The sequence below is a fragment of the Rissa tridactyla genome, chromosome 4, assembly GCF_028500815.1.
Source record: "Rissa tridactyla isolate bRisTri1 chromosome 4, bRisTri1.patW.cur.20221130, whole genome shotgun sequence".
Taxonomy (NCBI): Eukaryota; Metazoa; Chordata; class Aves; order Charadriiformes; family Laridae; genus Rissa; species Rissa tridactyla.
This window is the reverse complement of record NC_071469.1, coordinates 89,654,995-89,673,990: the sequence shown is the minus strand read 5'-3', so window position 1 is coordinate 89,673,990 and position 18,996 is coordinate 89,654,995.

The window sequence follows — 18,996 nt, the reverse complement described above, 5'->3', positions numbered from 1 at the left end:
CCTTTTGAGTCGTGCACTGTGACGTTGCTGCAGTTTGCTGGGGCTGCCTGTCCTTAGCACAGGATCTAACCGGGGGAGACTGTCCTAATGCACATTATTGGCAAAGACATAGATAAAGACTGCCATGGTGATGACAATAAATAAAAGGAATCCATTCCCATAACAGTAGCAAAACTACTCAGAAATTACCATTCTTATAACACAGTATTTTCGCTCATTTATTTTATATCAGATATCTTTGCTGCTGGATACTACATTTTTTTAGAAATAACATTTATTGACTTTACTCTCCCTTTGAGATATAATTAACATTTTGGAGGCTTTGTTTTCTTGTTCTCTTTCCATCATGCCATCGTTCACACGTGATTCCTTTCAATGTGAATTCTTTATATTTCTGACTGGGGTTGTCTCTGCAGACAGGAATCTTGTGGGGGAAAGAGTTTGGTTTTGAAAAATCTTTCAACTACTTTCCCAGATAAATTATTTCCTGCACGTTAACTTGAAGTATCATTAAATTGTAATACTATTTTTTTTTAATGACCCCTTGTATTTTTGTTGGTTTTTTTTTTTAATAAGGTGGCAGTTACTTAGGCATGCTGAGTGTACTTCAGCTCTTGGCAGTCTTAAGCATACAGCTGAAGGCATGCTAAGTCTAGTGAGGATAATTACACCAGCTGTGACCTTTTTGAACATGTATTTGGACCAAAGCAGTTTCCAGTCACCTCTGATTGATTTAGAGCTTACTTGAATTTACTTTCAGTAAACGTCAAATATTACCTTCCTGGTGCCGTGGTTAGACTTGGTAGTGTGTCTGTGTGTCACGAGAGGTTTCATCATTTGATATTTGTTCCTCTTTATGAAGTCCGGTGGCTTTGGGAAGTTTTACAGCAGATTGGGCCCACATGGTCATTGCCGCTTTGGGCTCAGTTGGCCGTACCAGGCTGTGAAAGGTGGCTTGTTTATATCAGAACGGCACTCTTACTGTGACATCCAAGTAGCTGTCGTGGTGGAGACAATAACTTTAGACTGAAAAGATCCTGGGCTTTGTGGTCTCTCAGTAGCCCTTCTCTAGAAAGCTATAGAATCACCTAGGTTGGAAGGGACCTTTCAGATCTAGTCAAACTACCAACCTAACTCTGACTAAACCATATCTCTAAGCACCATGACTACCTGTCTTTTAAATGCCTCCGACCAGGAGGTCCTCTCTCCGATCATTCACTTCTGGTTAAGACTAGGGAGGGGGCCATATTACTCTGAATGCACCAGTTTTATGTTGAGTCAAACTGGGACCAGGCAAGTGAACTGCATCCCTTCCGAAGTCCATTTTGGGGACACTTGTGACCACCAAATAGACTCTTATGACATCAGTACAGCTTGGTTGCATCAGGAAACAGTGCAGCCTTACGGAGTAAAGCAGTTGCTGCTGATGACCCACCATCCACCCAGTACTAACGTCAAGGAATTTTGCTCCTGGATAGCTCTGATCTGGCCCTGTTGAGTGCGTGTCTCCTGGTGCTGGCAGCACACTGTGTACCTCTGGAGCACATCTTCCACGATCGTTTCATCCTGACACTTACATCCTTGGGGGCTACTCTGTGATGTGAACCAAATCAGTGGGGAGGACTGAGAGGTGTAGTCCAACACTGCACTGCTGGTCTGCAACAAGACACTAACACAGAGGCACCCTCTATATTTTGCAGCAGGAACAAAGCTTAGAAAGTACTTTTAAAACAACCCACAGTCCGCATGCATCCGTCTCGCCTAAAACCTTCTCTCTGTCTCTGATAAGTCACTGGCGTTCAGATCCAACTCATCTAATACTGGGGCCACCCGTCTCCTGTTAAGCCTTGCTGATATTTTTTTGTCTTTGAGTTCCCTGGCTGTGAGCTTGGCCAGAGCTTGTTCTGCTGCTCTGCGGGGGCTCGAGGTGGAGTCTGCGATCCAATTACCCAGGCCTTGTCTCCAAACAGCCCTTAAGTGGTCGCTGAAGGATGGTTCATCTTAAATCATTCTTTCTGTCAGCTTTTCTGCTCTACACCAGACTCTGGTTTGTTTAAGCCAATACAGTCACATATAAAACACTGACAGCACATGCTCGACATACTGGTAATAAAGAGGGCATCCTTTCACCAGCTTGTCTGCTTCAGCAATCCTTATTTTTCTGTATTGCTGTTTCCACTGAGATCTTGCAGGTAGGGATTTTGCTCACAGGAGACATTAGGCTGAACGTTCCTGTAAATCCCACCCTAACTATGCATTTGGCACAATTACATTGCTTTAAAAGATGGTAAAAGCAAATAGATGGGATGTAATATCCCATTAGCTAATAATGCATGCTCCACTGAGCTGGATTCATTTTTCACGCAGGTTATATACAGTGCTATAGATATTGTGGCCAAATTCCTCCCTGGCCCTACCATACGGGCCCTTCCCATACGTGGAAGTGGGACATGAAGACATGTCAATGCCCAGAAGACGTGTGAACCCTGCAGCAGCCACCCTGCCGTAGGCACTTTGACCAAACAATGCCACACGTAAAATAGTAGCATGGTAAAGGCTCCAGGCAAAACTGCTTTTCACATTTGAGCAAAACAAAAGCCCGGCATGAAGCAAATAACTTCATGAATGTGGATGCAGACAGGTTTGCACCCAAGGGACTGCAGTACAAAGGCCAAAAGCTGCATTGATTTAGAGAACCTAGAAACAAAGGAGAGTGAGGTCTTTTGTTTTAGGTATTTTTTCCCTTTTAGGAGCAACCTAAGCATCCGTACTGAGTAACGAGTGTGACCCAACGTGTGGCTGTTTCAGGGTCCCCCACTGTAACCCATCTCCCACTGGGAAGATATAGAGAAGAAAGCCCAAAAACTTTGGCCCTGGCTTTCTCATACAACTGTTTAAAACACTGTGGAAGTTTAGGAGAGTAAGCTCTGTACGGTCCCCGCTTCACCATCTGACCTGCGCAGTCCCTGCTGCGGGGCTGTCACAAGGTGAGCAGCATCGCCCTGCACCCAGAGGATGTGGTGGGACCTTGAGAGTTTCCTAGATGTTAGGGTGATGAGACATAACATCCTGAAAATCTCTCTTGCAAATATATCTTGGGATATATTCCCAAGAGGTTTGTGGTTTGGGTTTGTGTTTTTTTTTTTTTTTTTTTCCTTGGAGAGAATCCAGGGCTCATTCTTTTAGGCTATAAATTCTTCAGTGCAAGGATTTTTGTTTTCTTTTATGTCTCAAATGCACCTCATGCCACTGTACGCTCAGTCCAAGCCAAGTAATATATTACCATATAAAAACATCATTTACATTCAATCAAGGTTCTTTTTATTCTCCTTCAGGAAACTCAGACATCTGAAAACCAGGGAGGGGTAAATCACACAATACTGACTCTCTGAAGGCCACCAGCTATAGACGAGGCAAAACCCAGCACCCTGCCCTATTACATCCCACCTACCTACAGGTCGTGGTGCAAAAGCGCTACAGAGTTGGCCCGTTATCAGAGTTACAGAGTTTAGCTGGGGAAGGTGGTCCCATGTGACAAATCAAGGCAAAACCACACGGAACATCCAGTGAAGAAAAAATTGCCGTGAGGTAATTTCTAAGGTACAAGTCCTGATGATCCTGTGAATTCCTGTAGTCTGCATAGTATTAAGGATCATTAAAATGAAAACACTCTGCCATTATAGCCAGGAAAGGAATCTATACCACTCATATGATAATACTTTGAAGCTACGTAGAGGTTCATGAAATATGGATGTGCTTATATGAAACATACTCTAACTTAAATTTGTAATGCTAAGTGAAGTAACTACCCGCAAAACATGCATTCATTCAAAAACATTCAAGTGGTGAAGGCTTAATTGGATTTACCATAGGTTAGCATTTTATTATTTTCCTGTTGTCGTGTGCCAATTTGCTGTGCTTCTAAGATTTCTATTGATAGATGGGAGGTCACTGGGGTCAGCTCTGGGTCACGTTCTGCTTCTCCCTTTTCTTGACAGCTATATTTTGTGTTAGATTCCTGTCTAAATCTTGGATTCTCTACTTTAGAAACTGCAACTAAGTTATACATGCCTGTTCTGTATTTGAACATGCGCCACACATGCAGATTATGTGGGATTATTATTATTTGATAATTTTATTGTTACAGTTTAATGATTTTACATGCTCACTTCAACAACCACATATACAATACAGTATCCAAATACACAGAAAACTAATTTCCACTGCAAAGAGTTTACAAACTAAGGCTACACACGTTTAGCTTGGGCACTGTAGACTTCGGTGAAACGGCTTCCCGCGTATGAAGGTCAGCGCGGGTATAAACCTTTATGGGTCTGCAGCCTAGAAACTAAATGCGTTAAATGAAAGGAGGTGGTGATCGTAATGAGAGAATAAAAAAAAAATACATCCTGAACTCACAGAGGGTTAGGGCAAAGATTAAGAGACTCTGGATTTATCATTTTAGTATGAGTTTATATGGCTGAATTATGGCTTCAGGTTGCAGCTGTTGTGAATTGTCAAGTAAGCACACAAATTCACTGAAACAACCCAGACTAAAATGCACTTTATTAGAAAATGAACTGTAGGAGATTTAATAAAAATAACGGTGCCTTAGCTATAATAGACTTCTCTATTGCTCCTTGCTACTATTTAATTGCTTTAAAGTGTCGTGCTTTTGGAAAGGAAAGAAATACTGATGCTTTGAATGATCAAGAGGGAACCAGACAGACCCTGCTGTGTCGGTGGACCCGGCCCAAGGCATGCCAAGCGCTGCCGCTGCCATCCCCAGCCTTTGGCTCGCCGCCCTCAGCGGCGGGATCTGCAGCTCTGGGATGAATTTGCAATCCAGCTCCTGCTTAGTTAAACAGGCCGGCATTGCAAATGTTTATCGCAAAATGCTGCTTGTCCACCGGGACGTCCTGAGCATGGGGTATTAAACAGGCTAAAGGTTCAGTCTTGTGGGGAATCGATGCATTTTTTCGGAATTGAACTTCAGTTCTGTTTCAAGATATTTCCCCCCACAGGGGCTGTCTGTAGCACAGCTTGCAGTCGTTGGGCTGCCCCATGGATTTGGGGACACTTCAAAACATTACGGTGAAGCCCCTGGCTCTTCCAGTTGCCCAGGGGACTCGGTGCATGGGGAGTTAGTGATAGATGGACCGCATGGGATGCTCAGCCTTGCTTTTGCTGATGGTTCTTTTCATTGCCAATAGGTGACATATTAAAGCTTTCAAAAACTGTATCTCCTTCACAGTGGGGAGATTTTGTTGGGGGTGTTTGTTGGAGGGCTAAACCCAGATCTCCTGTTGTTCCTCTGGGACCCTGGGGCCAAGCCTTGCCCTAGCAGAGGGTGGTGTGTAATTGCACGGACAAGAACCGACAAGGGCAAATCAAAGATAAATTCTCTTCCTGCAGTTTGATACATTTACAAACACTTTTTTTTTTTTCTTTTCTTGCAGCATTTAGGACAAGTGTCTAACAGTCTATTTTTCCTTGGGTTTATTTTTTGAAGCCTGTTTCTCCCCAGGAAGTTGAATGGATGAGCAAGAGTTTGATATTATCTGCCCCTTGCTGTGGAAAATGTCAAAGGCATGCCATGACAAATGCCACTGCTCTCCTGTTTCATAGGCAAGAGCATCAGTTGCCAGTCGCACACAAACCGGTGGTGTATATTACCAGGGAAGTAAAGCTGGCTTTTACCCAAATCCGCATTTGTGGAAGGAAAAAATGCCCGTGCATTCCTTTGTGGCAGAAATGAAAACCAAGATCAATGACTTACTCTTTTTAAGTCTTATGTGCAAGGTAAAACTACTCTTTCACTCTGTGATAATGTCAAGTGGAGAGAAATATACACCTAGTGAGGTCATGGTCAGTTCAGGAAAAATATGTTAAAGAATAAATTGCCTGCCGTTTCTCTCTGTGTGTGGTGGGTGGTCTTTTTTGTAAAGAAAAAGAAATTAAAGGGATGATTACCGTACCTGGGTAAAACATAATGAAAACGAAAAATGATGGGAAATGTTATCTATTTATTTTTAATCAATGTGGTATTTCTACTCTTTGCTCCCTGGCTGTTCCAGCTCTTTGGTGAAGGCAAGCTGCTTCTGGTGTGCTCGACACATTGATTTAGATGTTGTCAGCTGCATAGCTGAAACATGGGTTTCCTAGTACTTACAGTAGAGCGAGGGTGAGATATTCATGGAGCCACTATGGAGAAACTGGAAACCAGGGGACACTGCAGTCTTGAGGATAGGAGGGGGACTTCCCAGCTCAGATACCCTCTAGCAGATGAGTGCAATTGCCCACAGGTTATGAGCGGTAGTTTCTTAGCGGGAAAACCAAGAAGCCATCCTGAAGGTGTTAACTGGGTGAGGACCAGATCGATATCTAGATCTTCCAGAGCTGTAACCACAGCACAGAGCTGGTGGAGAACCATAAGGTGCAGCTCCTCAGCCAAAGCTGGGTGCGAGTCGGCTGCTGCCTTTGCCCTCTACAACAGAGATGACCATGGCATGGGGCTGCCTCGGGCAGGGTTTGCCATCTCAGGTGGCCCCATTGGAAATAGTGGGATGTGAGGATGCTGCTGGACACCACTGATCCCATCCATACAAAGCAGTACGTGCAGCTCGAGGTGGCAGCTGCACCAACAGCTCCCTATAGGCCAACTTGCCCACCCCTGGCTATTATTTTAGTTCATAAAGGATGGGGAAATATGAGGAAAAAATGAGGTAATAACGTTTTGAACAAGTAGATAACAGTTACTAGTTATCCTAAAACTTCAGTCCCTGCCAAAGTAACGTAAGAAATATTGAGATGATAAAATCTGTAAGTACCTTGAAACCCATATAAAGGGTAGAAGACCTAAGCTCTCATATTTAGGATAGTTTTTACAAGTCTCAGATTCAGAGCCTGAATTTCTAATTTTTGCTGCCTTTTGGCTTGACTACCTGCTAGGGCAACTGCAAAATAACTCACGATACCGACTCCAGAGGTACCAGCTGACTTTCTAATGTTTTGCAGTAACTTTCTGCGTGGACAGTTTTGCGCTGAGCACCTTTTCATTTAGATTGATCTGCTTCCAGAGCGAATGAAGAAAGTCAGAAGGTAATTCAGGGGATTAAAAAAAAAAAATAAATAAATCAAAACTCGGAACATACGCAGCTGAGGATTTGCTCAGGAACAGCTTTTCTGCTTTGACTTCACATCCATCCGTAATCTGAATTTATTGTCCCATGTAAACAAGTGCTGCTTTTTAAGAAGAGTTTCTATATTAAGTAGTATTGTGTGATAAGTATTCCAAGTTCTTTTTCCTTTATAGATAAACCTCGATGTTGCCTTTAGTTTGTGTATCCCTCTATTTAACATAGACTTTTCAGTAATTTATTAAAATTACCATTGGGCAAGATCTCCCTTCTTGGTCTTGGCACATAGCACAGTGCTCCAGTTTGGGGATCCTAACTGTGGCTATGAAATATAGGTAATAGGTGGCTGAAATGAACACTTTGCTTTCTGCACGTAGATCTGTTCTTCCAGCCCTGTGCACCCAAGGTTGAAATTTGGATCCCTCAGAGGGGAGGTTTGCCAAACCATTGTTAGCTTGATTGCCTCTTTATTAAAATTACAAAACTGATCGTTAGGGGGAAGGCAGCACTTGTAATCCATCTACACTTTATAACAGGCCAACTCCAGAGCCTCACAAAATCCGACTTGGACAAGAAGTGCAAAGGAAGCTGGCTGCGAGCGTGATCGCACGGAGCCCGTACTGGCTGAAGGACAAACAGTGGTGTATCAATTTGGAAAGAAATAGTCATTAGGGGTACTTTGGGGATTGGTACTAAGCCTCGTTTTATTTAATGAACTGAAGGATGGGGTAAAGAGCAGATTAACGTGAGGTTTTTCTAGATTGTGAAGGGGTGCATCGCTCTGTAAAGAAAAGTAGCCAACATAGTATGATTCGAATTGTCACAATGTGCAGTTAAAACAACTGCAAAAAAAAAAATAAATCTAAGATGTAGATAATCAGTTGGGGGAGGAAAAGGGATTTAGGAAGCAGTAATGGCTTCAGGCAATTGTGGAAAGCAAAATGAGTATAATGTTGCCATGCAGAGCAGGAGCACAGAAAAGGCACCCCGGTTCAGTGCTCGGTGTGTAAGTGTCACAGGCAGATACCTCTTTAATGCCACAGAGGAGGGCACCATTAAAATATTGAGGACATTTTGTCCTGAAAGCTGGAATTTTCATAAATGCTGTGTACTTGCCAAAACCTGCGCTCAGTGAGGATCCCTGGGATTTTTGCCATTGTTTTCAATGGGAGCAGGTTTGGGCCATTGCTGAGACCTTTCTAAAATTGACCCATAAAACACAAAAGAGGCTGACAAGTTAATTTGGCCTCAAAGGTAGCCAGCCAGGATGATTAGAGTGATTCATTTAAAAGACAATATTAAAATAATTGACTACAGTTTGGCTGCACGGATGTTTGGCTAGATAATTGCTTAAGCATCAGTTATCAGTGGGTAGCACCAAAAACTGCAGTGCTAAACATGGACCAGGAAGGTCTAAGGGGGTGAACATCTGAAGTGAAAACCAACTAAGCAAAATAAAGGTTGAAATTCAAAGTCCTTTCCCAGGATATGAAGGTCAGCTGAGGACTATTCTTCAAAAAGAAGTGCTAGGTTTTAAAATACAGCGAGCACAGCACAGGAGATTATAAAATAGCAGTCTCTAAGTGGAACCTTTCTTTTCTGGTCTCAATTATTGGATGGAGTGTGTGTATTCTGCTTGACTGACAACAAATATTTCTCATCCCTGATGCAAAGGAATAATTTCACTTTTTCTTGCATTTTTCTGAACGTTTACACTTCTCTAAATCCCTGCTGTTATTCTGCCATTATAGGGGTGTAGGCCCACATTAGAAGCTTGGTTTCTTCCATGAAGTGGTGACATTTGGGGACAGGAATATGCAAAGACACCCCCAAGTCTGCAAAGAGCACTCGGTTGGTAGCTCCGTGTTACCCTTCATGGGGGGAGAACATTTCACTGATCTCTCTCTGACAGATTTCCTCTAAAGAGATAATATCCCTCATGGAAAATAAGTAGGTATGATTTGTCAGTACAGCTGGAAACACTGTTTAGGAGAATCTGAATGCAAGTGTTTAATTTAGCTTTCACTTGGGGTCCGCTAATGGGCACATTGTTAAATACGGCGTTTTACTTTTCACTGCACACCGCGCCACGCTGCTGAAAACTTTTCAGGGCTGATTGTCATTAATGCCCACCAGTATGAAAGGGTTCTGCAGAAAATGATGCTCTTCCTGACATGAGATGAATGGTGTAAAACGGTGTCAGATGTTGCTTCCATCAAACCCGTCACGTAGAGGTCACCTGAGGACATCAGAGGGTAAATGCCTGGGTTTCATTAAGAACCAAACTAGGGTGGTATGACACTAAGACATTGAAAAATGTTAAATCCAAGTATTCAGATGTCTTGCTGCTTAAGATATCTACTTCTGGTTTATTATATAGCCTTATTTGATGTTACATATTTCATATCCTCACCCCAACCCAAATATAGTGAAATTTGCAATGCAAAAAAGGTCACTGTGTTACTACAAATGAAAAAATCGCTACTGCATTTGTTAGCCTTAATCTATGATCTTGTCTGCAAAATATTTTATTCATAAACGTGTATCTGCAAATCTAAAGGTAGCATCTACATAGAATATAATAATAAACAGCTATACAGAAATATTGGAGGATAAAGAGGAGAAATAAATCTTTTCACTTATATTTGGAATTAAAAAAACATTTTTCAATCGGCTCTTATAAATAAATTTCTTGGCAGTGACGTAAGCAACGGATTTAACAGGCTCGATGTATTTCAAGGGAGATGCAGCAAGTTTGGGGATGAGGAGAGGGAATCTGACTGGAAGGTTCAGTATTGCTGTGCTCAAGTACTCAAAGATTTTGGTTCCACTCCAAAAACAAATAAAAATGAAAAAAAAAAAAAAAATGCCACTTATCTCTCTCAAGAAACAATAAAAAGAGGTAGAAAATGTTATTTACCTAATGGGTGGCATCTGACGCTTCAGGGTTGCATTCAACATTACCTGTCATCATTCTGCGATATTAAACAAATGCTGATATCCTTTCCTAATTCTAGTGTTATTCCTAATTTTTTTTCAATATTGGACACTGGAGAGGAGCAAAGCTCAGACATCGTCAGTGTATGCTATTGCCAGAAAGCTGACAAAATGGAAGACTGATAGGAAAACGTGAAAATTGCAACTAGGGAAAAACCATTCGCAAACCAACAAAAGAGAGAGCAGGGGCAGACCACAGGCCATGGAGATACGTGCCGCGGGGACCGGTTTGTGCTGTTTGGGAAGGGAGGGATTTATGTGCTCCGGGTGAAATCCCTACTGCGCCTGGGCCACAGGACTAGAGCTACGGTGCCAGCGCTGTGTCACCAGCGGGAGCTGGTCTAGAAGGTGAATGGCAAATGCGCAATGATTTTTACGAGTCTTTCAGCGCAGCGCTATGGCAATACAGGCTTCTTTGGGTAAGAATTGGTGTCTAAACACCACAGTAGACTTCTGTTCTTTGCAGTCTTTGAGGAATGCTTAGCGCTGACTTGCATGTGCAAAAGTTACGCTTTATTATAAGTCCTAAACATTTGAAAACTAGTTAAACCTAATAGAGAGTAGATTTTAAAATTATGACTTTTAACATTAATATAATTCTAAACAGTTTTCTCTAAAGTATCAAAAATCATGCATTTCTGTGCAGTCATAAAATCATAAACTGCCAAGACTAAGCTATAATCCCGTGACTCCAAAAGCAAAGGCTTCCTAAAAAAAGCTTCAACGACCACAAGGCTCGAAATAAAGTCCCAAAAGCTGAACAAACATGTTGGGCAACACCAGTTCGAGGTAATAGTCTTTTCAGTTAAATTCGCCCCAAGTTTTTTAAAGTGTGATCCCAAGTAAATTTGCGAGCAGTGGCGAGATCTTTCGGTGCACACAGGCTCCATTCTCCATGCTCCAGGCTGACGACAAGTTAGGAGACGAGCTGGGCTAGGGCCAAGCTAATAATACCCAGGGAGGGGCCAAATATGGATTTGTACTCATGGAATTGCATAGATCTTGTATAGGAGTTGTCTTATGTGCTACGTGATCAAAGCAAAACTCCACTGTATATTCCTGCAATATTCAATGTACGTACCTATATGTACAGATAAACACATGGATGATGGTGGAATCTATATGACATAGTCATCAAAACATTTTAAAACGAGCAATAGTTTACCTAGTGCTCAAAAATTATTTTTGAGTGATTCCATTGCTGATGTATGAGGCAATACCCCCATCTTCTCCCCTACCCCTTTCCCACCAGCAACCTTTAAAATGCGATGCATTTATTCCAAAATCCAATTTACAGCTTGCTAAACTTTTTTGTGTGTTCGGAACGCACTCGGAGAATGAAATTATCAGAAATAATTAATGTTTTTGTAGCTGACGCTGATTGCTGCTGCGTCACATTCCAGCACTGTATATAATGGCAAATCATTTCCTAGAGGTGTCATGCAATAGCAAAAGATGCTTTTTGGAGTAGTGTAGTGCCCATAGAATGTTAAGATTAATGCTTGTATAGGACAAGAATACATGTAAGACTCACTATCTTTTTTTTTTTTTTTTCCTTTCTAACCTTGTTGATGTCATGAATATCAATTTACATCTTTTTTTTTTTTTTGAGATAATTTAACACTCCATTTAGTCATCCTTGGTAATGCAAATCATATCAATTCTGCTGCCAGACTACAAGGTGATCTCTGTTGTATCCCTTGGAAATGAGAGATCCATTTTTCTTCATTTATTTTTATTAGAAGAAAAATTTTCCTTTTTAAGCCGTTTGATAAGAAACAATTGAGAATTCCAGGAACTTCAATCAGGGAGCGAATGTGTAACCATCCAAAAGTATTGCCTTTTACTCCTCAGTTTTCCTCTCTGCCTCTTCTCCCTCCTTCCCTCTCAGCCTATTTGCATAACGTGATTAAGAGAGCAGTGATAATTACAGCAGCACCCGAGGAACATGCAGAGTATTGCAGATTCCTTGTAAGAAGCAGCAACGCTGCCCTGCGCCTTTTCAAAACGCGTGAAAGAGCATCTGGTGTCCTGGCTGACTCCCATGTCCACCTGAAATGTCCTGAAATCTCCTCTTCACGGTGCTGTGGGTGACCCGTGGGAAGTCCTCTCCCACCCCCCGTGGAGCTGCCTGGTCTCTTGCATCATCATCAAAACCAACGAAGGCGTTGATCTCCCCCAAGGCGACGTGGTCCCCTCAGTGTTTCGTTCTTCTGAACCATAGCTTATGTTAATACAAAGCCATAAGATATTAAACACTATACGGAGAACATTTTTTCAAATGGAAATCAATGGGAAAAGGTTAAGAAGCTAAGCGGAGCGTTTGTTCTTTTATTTTGGTTGGGTTTATAATTTTTTTTTTATCATATGCTTTTTCATACTTGTGGTTCTTGCTGATAACATTAGTTGCAGATATTTTGTGTGTTTGTGTGTATTCCGTTCATGCCTCAGGCTTGCCCTACCATTAAAGGCTGCTGAGGCACATAATATCTTAGAATGAGGAAATTCAATATGGAATTTCAATATTGTATCATAGCTCTGTTAATCAGGATGAGTTAATTAAATAATCGCCATTGCTCAAAGCCTCTGAGGTCCTTTCCAGCCTCGCAGCAGCTCCGTGGAACGGGAGGTGTGAGGGCAGGGCTCGCTAATGAAAGCAGCAGAATAAACTCCTCCTGCCCTGCTGAGCTGCCGTGGGACAGCAGCACACGCCGATGAGCGCCTTCCCATCCTCCTGAATATATACCTCTTCTTGTTAGAGGTGCAAATATATATTTTATTTTTATTTTCATTTTGTTCGTTGTATCTGAATATTCATTCAAATACAAAAATCAGAGCTGAATACATGCTGTAAGTGAGGAAAGATCTCAAAGACTTGTACGTTTATGGCATAAATCTGATAAAAATATATTCAGAGTGGGGAAGGAAGCATATCCATGAGAAAGTGGGATTTTTTTTTTTTTCCTATTGTGTATGTCCAGGTGCCAAAAAAACCACAAAAATCATTTGACTGTGCCTTCAAGCCAAATATAGATGATGGGTTTTTCTCTTCAAGAAAAGATCATCTGTTTTGGTTGACCTGGGATGGGCTTGCACCCAGACACAGGTTAAGGACTGACACACATGGTACCTGAGACCGTATTGATATTTCTGCCTGGCACACAAGGCAAGTGCTGCAGACACTTATGGAAATAAATACATAAAATCCAGAAGGAAAGTCGAGCACGTCAGAGCTGAGTAACAAACTGGGAACAGAAAACCTTCCCTGGCTTTTGCAGGAAGGCCCGGAGGAGATGGGCTCCTGGGGACTACCAAAAACTCTTCTATCCTGCAGCTCCTGGTCATGCTGGTGATGGAAGCTGGGGTGGCCCAGGCTGCATGGACCTCCCAGGGCTATTGAGCGATGCACCAGGGCTGCGGGGAGGAGGGAAGCAAGGCCCAAGACCTATTGCAAAAAGCGTAATGGCTTCTTGGCTTCTCAGGGTGAATACTGGGGGTTTTTTTACCCAAGTCAGTCAATGATTTCTTTTTCAATGTGTTTTTTGGTAGGTCTTTTTTATTCTTTAGTGATTCACTGGTTGAGCGCTATTGCATAAAGACAGGTCAGTTTAGTCTGCTGAATGAAATGCTTACAATGGGAAATTGGCTTTCCTGGAGAATAACTACCCTTTGATTCCTGTGCGAGTACCTTACTGAGAAATTCATTGTGAAGAGCTGTACACCCAATTGTTTCCCTTTAAAGTAAGTGAATTTTTATGGGGACTTGGACCTGGAGGGACATTTTTGCATAAGAAACGGAATGTGCGGAGAGAGTGGGCAGCTGCCATCTCCCCCTTCTGCGAGTCAATATTGTTTGGCTGCAGAGGAAATGCCTTGCCAGGGCTTCACATGAAAACAGTATGGGGAAATGCATCCATTTATTAATAAAAAATAAAAAGTCTAATTGTGTACTGAGATATTAGCAGAAATCACTTTCTTGGGCCATATCTGGGGGGTTAATTTGGGGACACTTTTTACGCAAATCTTTGTCAAAAAGCTTTTGCTTTTATAAAATAATGGCATGGGTGAAATTCTGATTTCACTCAGGCGGAAACGGCTGAGAAATTTTCATTGTAGAGGAAAAAAGATACCAAAAAAATATGCTTTTAAAATTCTTGTTTCCGTGGCTTAAAAGCTGTAATTATTTTAAATACTTAATGGTAGCTCAGTATCTGTATTGGCGACTGTTCACTTCTGTTTGCCCCGTAAATTTATCCTACTAGTACACGTGTGTGAGTGTACGCGTTAATGTATGTTTAAAATACATATGGTATGGAAAAAAATATATATTTATCCATTAGACGTTAGTTGTTCTTCTGTCTTTCCAAATGTCTCCCTGCCAGCTGCCTGTATCAAAGGAAGTGAACAGCTGAAACATTACAGCCGTCTAATTTTACGTCTGTTTATCAGGCCCTGCTGCTTCGCTGTATATTTTCTAAAAGAGTTTATTGTCCACAAGGGCTCTTTTAAAGGGAGGCTTGGATATCGGGAACCTTAAAAGTGATGAAACTTAAATGCAAATCCATTTACCTCTTCTTCCATGCAGTGTATTCTACCACCTGCACTCTGAAATGCAAAAGGTAGCTGTTAAGATACCTTATTTTTTAATCCAGTGTTGACTCTTTTGCGCTAACTTTTTTCTATTTACTGTTTCCAAATAAGATGCAAATCTCAGGATACAGAAATCACCCAGAGGCGGTTGTTTGTTCCAGGTAGAGTAGGATTAAATGTGCTTGGTCAGTGCTGCGCTGGTTATTCTACTTTAATTTCGTCTTTGCTAGAGGGCCTATTCCTGAATAATGGTGATGCTCCCGGATTTGAAAACATAGCTATGGGAGAGGAGGTGCTGATAGGAAAAAGCGAAGATGGGTGTGAAATGCCAAGATGGGAGAAATATTTCTTCTTCAGACCAGCAGAGTAACAAATGTGTTTCTGGTCTGTCTTTTGACTCTTCATGACTAATCTCTACAATTAGAAATAAGCACTGCATCCTCAAGAGGAGATTCAGTCCTTGATTCAGAAATGCCTTTAACAGTCTGTGCTTAGCTCCAAGCTTGCCCTCGCTGCTGCCGAGATCATGACAAGCCACCTTCTTAAGTGTTTTGACTGATGGCAGAAATAATCATTCTGTGATGCTCGGTTTTGTTGGAAAAAATCTTGTACCTGGCTGGAGAATTCGCATAATCAATTCCTAGGGCCATCTTCTCAGTTTTAACAACATTAATTAGGAAAAAGCGCATCAATAGCAGAGCTTATCTGTGTTTGTGATGCTTGGTGGGGCCATTTGTATAGTAGGTGGTCTTTAGGCTCAGGCAAGACGAGCGGATGTTGTTTTCTACCTGCTCAGCTCTTTTTACGTGCAATTTGCAAATGGTTTTCCATCTCTTGCATCACCTCTGTGGTGCTTTTAATAACGAGCTTCATCACAGGCAACCTTTTTGAGCGGTCATGGGAATGTGCTGAGGCAAGCAAAACACTGTATATCTAACTGAAGCCCCGTTCTTTTCATAGCAGGTAGCTGCAAGTGTAGAGTTGATGCTTCATAAAATTCTGACATCCTGGAAAGGGAGTCCTAGATCTGTTTTATACGTTGTAGTAAAGGTGATCTTTGGAAATTGTTTGTTGAATAACTCCGCAGTCTGCTGTACATCATCTTTATTGATGATAAGGAAGATGTCATCAGTATGGCTTGCCTTGGAGAGGAAGGTGGCGAGACACTGAGTTGGCTGAAAACATTATATTCCACATTAAAGACTTCAGCAGCTATTGTGGAAAGAAAATGTTCCCACTGGTGCTCCTGGGTGTATCGGCTGCAAAGTGTATTAACATCCCCCAGTGCTGTACACGCCAGTGGCAAATAATTCTGCAACTTCCAGGAGGGTCCTTTGCTCTTGTATTAGGGCTTCTTGTTTTTCGGTGCCGTTTGGTGGTAGTTCACTGTGAATTACTGACTCCTGTTAGCAGCCCAGCCATGGGGATGGACGTGTGCAGGTGTTTAACCTTCAAGCTCGGAATTGCGCCCCTGCCTGCTAAATATGGTTGGGGTGTTTTTATGGTAGCTACAAATTGTAGACTATTAGGGGAGAATGATTGGTTTTATGAGCGAAGCAGGATCTCTCTCATCTACCGTATGTGCTGGGTCGTAAAGGGGTCACCTATCTCGTGTGGGATTTAAGTGGGCAACTGCCCGCTATGCTACTGAGAGCAGAAAACCATTATAGGATGTTATGAGAAGCAGTTTACAGATTAAATTATAAAGCATACACTGGCGCTAACCAAGAGTACTTTGCAAATTGTATCTCTCCTAAATCAGTTTGTGTCCACTAAAATCACACAAAACAATTAAAACTGAATCATTATCAAGGCAAATGCCTTCTTTCCCCTTCACATGGTCTTTAAACCTCTTTTATAGAGCTTTTTGTCCTGGAGTTTTCCACCTTCAGAGGAAAAGTATTCTGGGCATGAGGGATATACATACATACCAGATTTGTCGTGTTTCTACAGATCTCTGGGGTTACAACCTCAGTACCAAGACTTGAACACAGCTGTTTTATGCTTGTGAAAGGAATTGTAAGACAAGATCATCTGCAACTAGGAAAATGAGGACTTAATGACTCCACAGATCACCATTCTGTCTTATTATTTAGTACTTGGATTCACAACTGCAATTCCTGTCTATCCCAGACAGACTTGTATGTTCTGTGCTGTTAAATCCTAGAAGTTTTCTCCCTTCAGATATTGTGTGATAGAGGCATCCCTGAGACTGGAACCTTTTAGAAGTTCCTGTTAGAGGGCAGCTGCCGTCACCGCACTCACACATCTCAGCTATTTTCGTCTTTTCCTTTGGGTAACTCTGGAAAGAGATCGTACTTGAATCTTGAGAGCACACAGCATTTGTCATACCTGCATTTCATTTAATACACAACACTTTCTCAAGACATTTGCTTTCAGAAACGTTTTCCTTCTATTTGTAGTTTTGATGGATTTTCAGCTTTTCCCATCCATTACTGAAAACGGGCATTAACCTTGAGTTTGAAGATTCACAGTCTGGTCGTTACAATATCCACTGCTTAGAGATCAGTCTTTGTGCGCGGGTGAACACAGCTCCTTGCATCCCAATTCATGACGGTATTTTCCTGTACCTGTTGCCACTGGCTGCCAAAATAGGCTGATTGACATGTGCCCTATATGCCTTTTCCTTACAATGTAAGGACTGACTCGAGGGTATGGCCATGAGTAAATATGAACCATGGTTAGACCACGCAGTGCCCTTCCAGATCTGTCCATAGAGCGAGCCACAGCACCGTACAAAAATACACCCTCTGACTTTTCCCCTTAACACCCTGCTCAAAGAAGTCTTGTATTTCTTCCTGCTCAGCCCCCTGGCTGCTGATGCCCACCGTGTCAGAAGATCAGAGAGGACAACGGAAACTTCTGCTGTCAGTATCCAAAATTTCCGAAATCCAGAGAAGCAGCAATTACCACTCGAGTGGGACACCAGGGATTTCTTAAGATCCAGTGTGTGAGCGCCCTGGCTAGACAGCAGTGTCCAAAAACGGGAGATATTGCCTGTGGTGAGAAGTGAGGATGTCCCATGTCAACGTAGCGGGAGCCTTCACTGATGGAAGAGACGCGGGTTGGGCAGAGCTGCCACAGAAGGCTGCCCACTACTGTCAGCACTGATTAAAAAAAATTTAAAGGTGAAAACTTATGGCAGTGCTTAGTAAGTCCCAGGTTATTTGCTCGGTGTATTAAGAGACCTGTGTGTCAGATTTTATATCAGTGCATGCACCAGAAGCATATTTAATGTGCTGCACACAAAGCGGTGATATTCTGTATTTAATAAATGCGTGTGCCTGTGAGTATTGATGTACGGCACTTGGTGGTGCGAGGAACAGCCTTTTTTTTTTGCAAATGAGGCCACCTGTTCCTCCTTCCCTGATTTGACAGGTTTTAGTCTCTTCACTGCAAGTGGGCGGACAGTTGGATTTGATTTACTGGATACTCTCCTCTAGTGTGATTGCAGCATAATTATATCGATAATCAGCTCCGCTTGTGGTCAAAATGTTCTCCGGCATACACACACACACACACATATCCCAGATAGTAACACATTTAAAAAATGTGTCCCGCTTTTTGTTCAGAATGGTTAGGTTATGTGATAAATATAGATTGATTTTTAAGAGCTCGTAGTTGTTACTCAATCGACCAAGTGTGTGTGGTACACGATAAAATTTACAGTCGCGCTTTGTAGGTATTTCATCAGGTAAGACTGGTCCTTGTTAGAGAAGCGCAAAAAACTGGATAATTGATTTAATTTTTTTTTTTCTAATTTTGATTTGCAGGTTCACCTGAAAAATGGGAAGGAGACTAAAACTGTGGAGGGGGGGACATGCTACACAGGCAAAGATTATACATTTTTTTCTGCCAAAAAGAGTGATCAAAAATCATTTTAGAGAACATACAGTTTTTCACTCATCTGAAAACAAAAATTCTCCTATTTGTTTAGGCTTTAGCTGCTTTTGTTGTTTTTGAGCTTCAAAAAATATAAAGGTAGATATAATTAGAAACACCATTTAATTTTTAATAAGTATCGTTGAAAAGACTTTTTTTTCCAAGTTTTTTGTTGATTTTTTTTTTTGTACATAGGGTTGGTTTTGGCTTTTATTCTTTTTAAACAGTTGTAATGTTTGATGCACACTCATGGATTATCAACTGACCAAGGGAAAAAATTGTTCCAAGCTGTTGGTCTAGCTTTTAAACACACATATAGCAGTTTGGCATCGATGTCCATGCAGTGAGTGTCTTTTAAAGTATATTA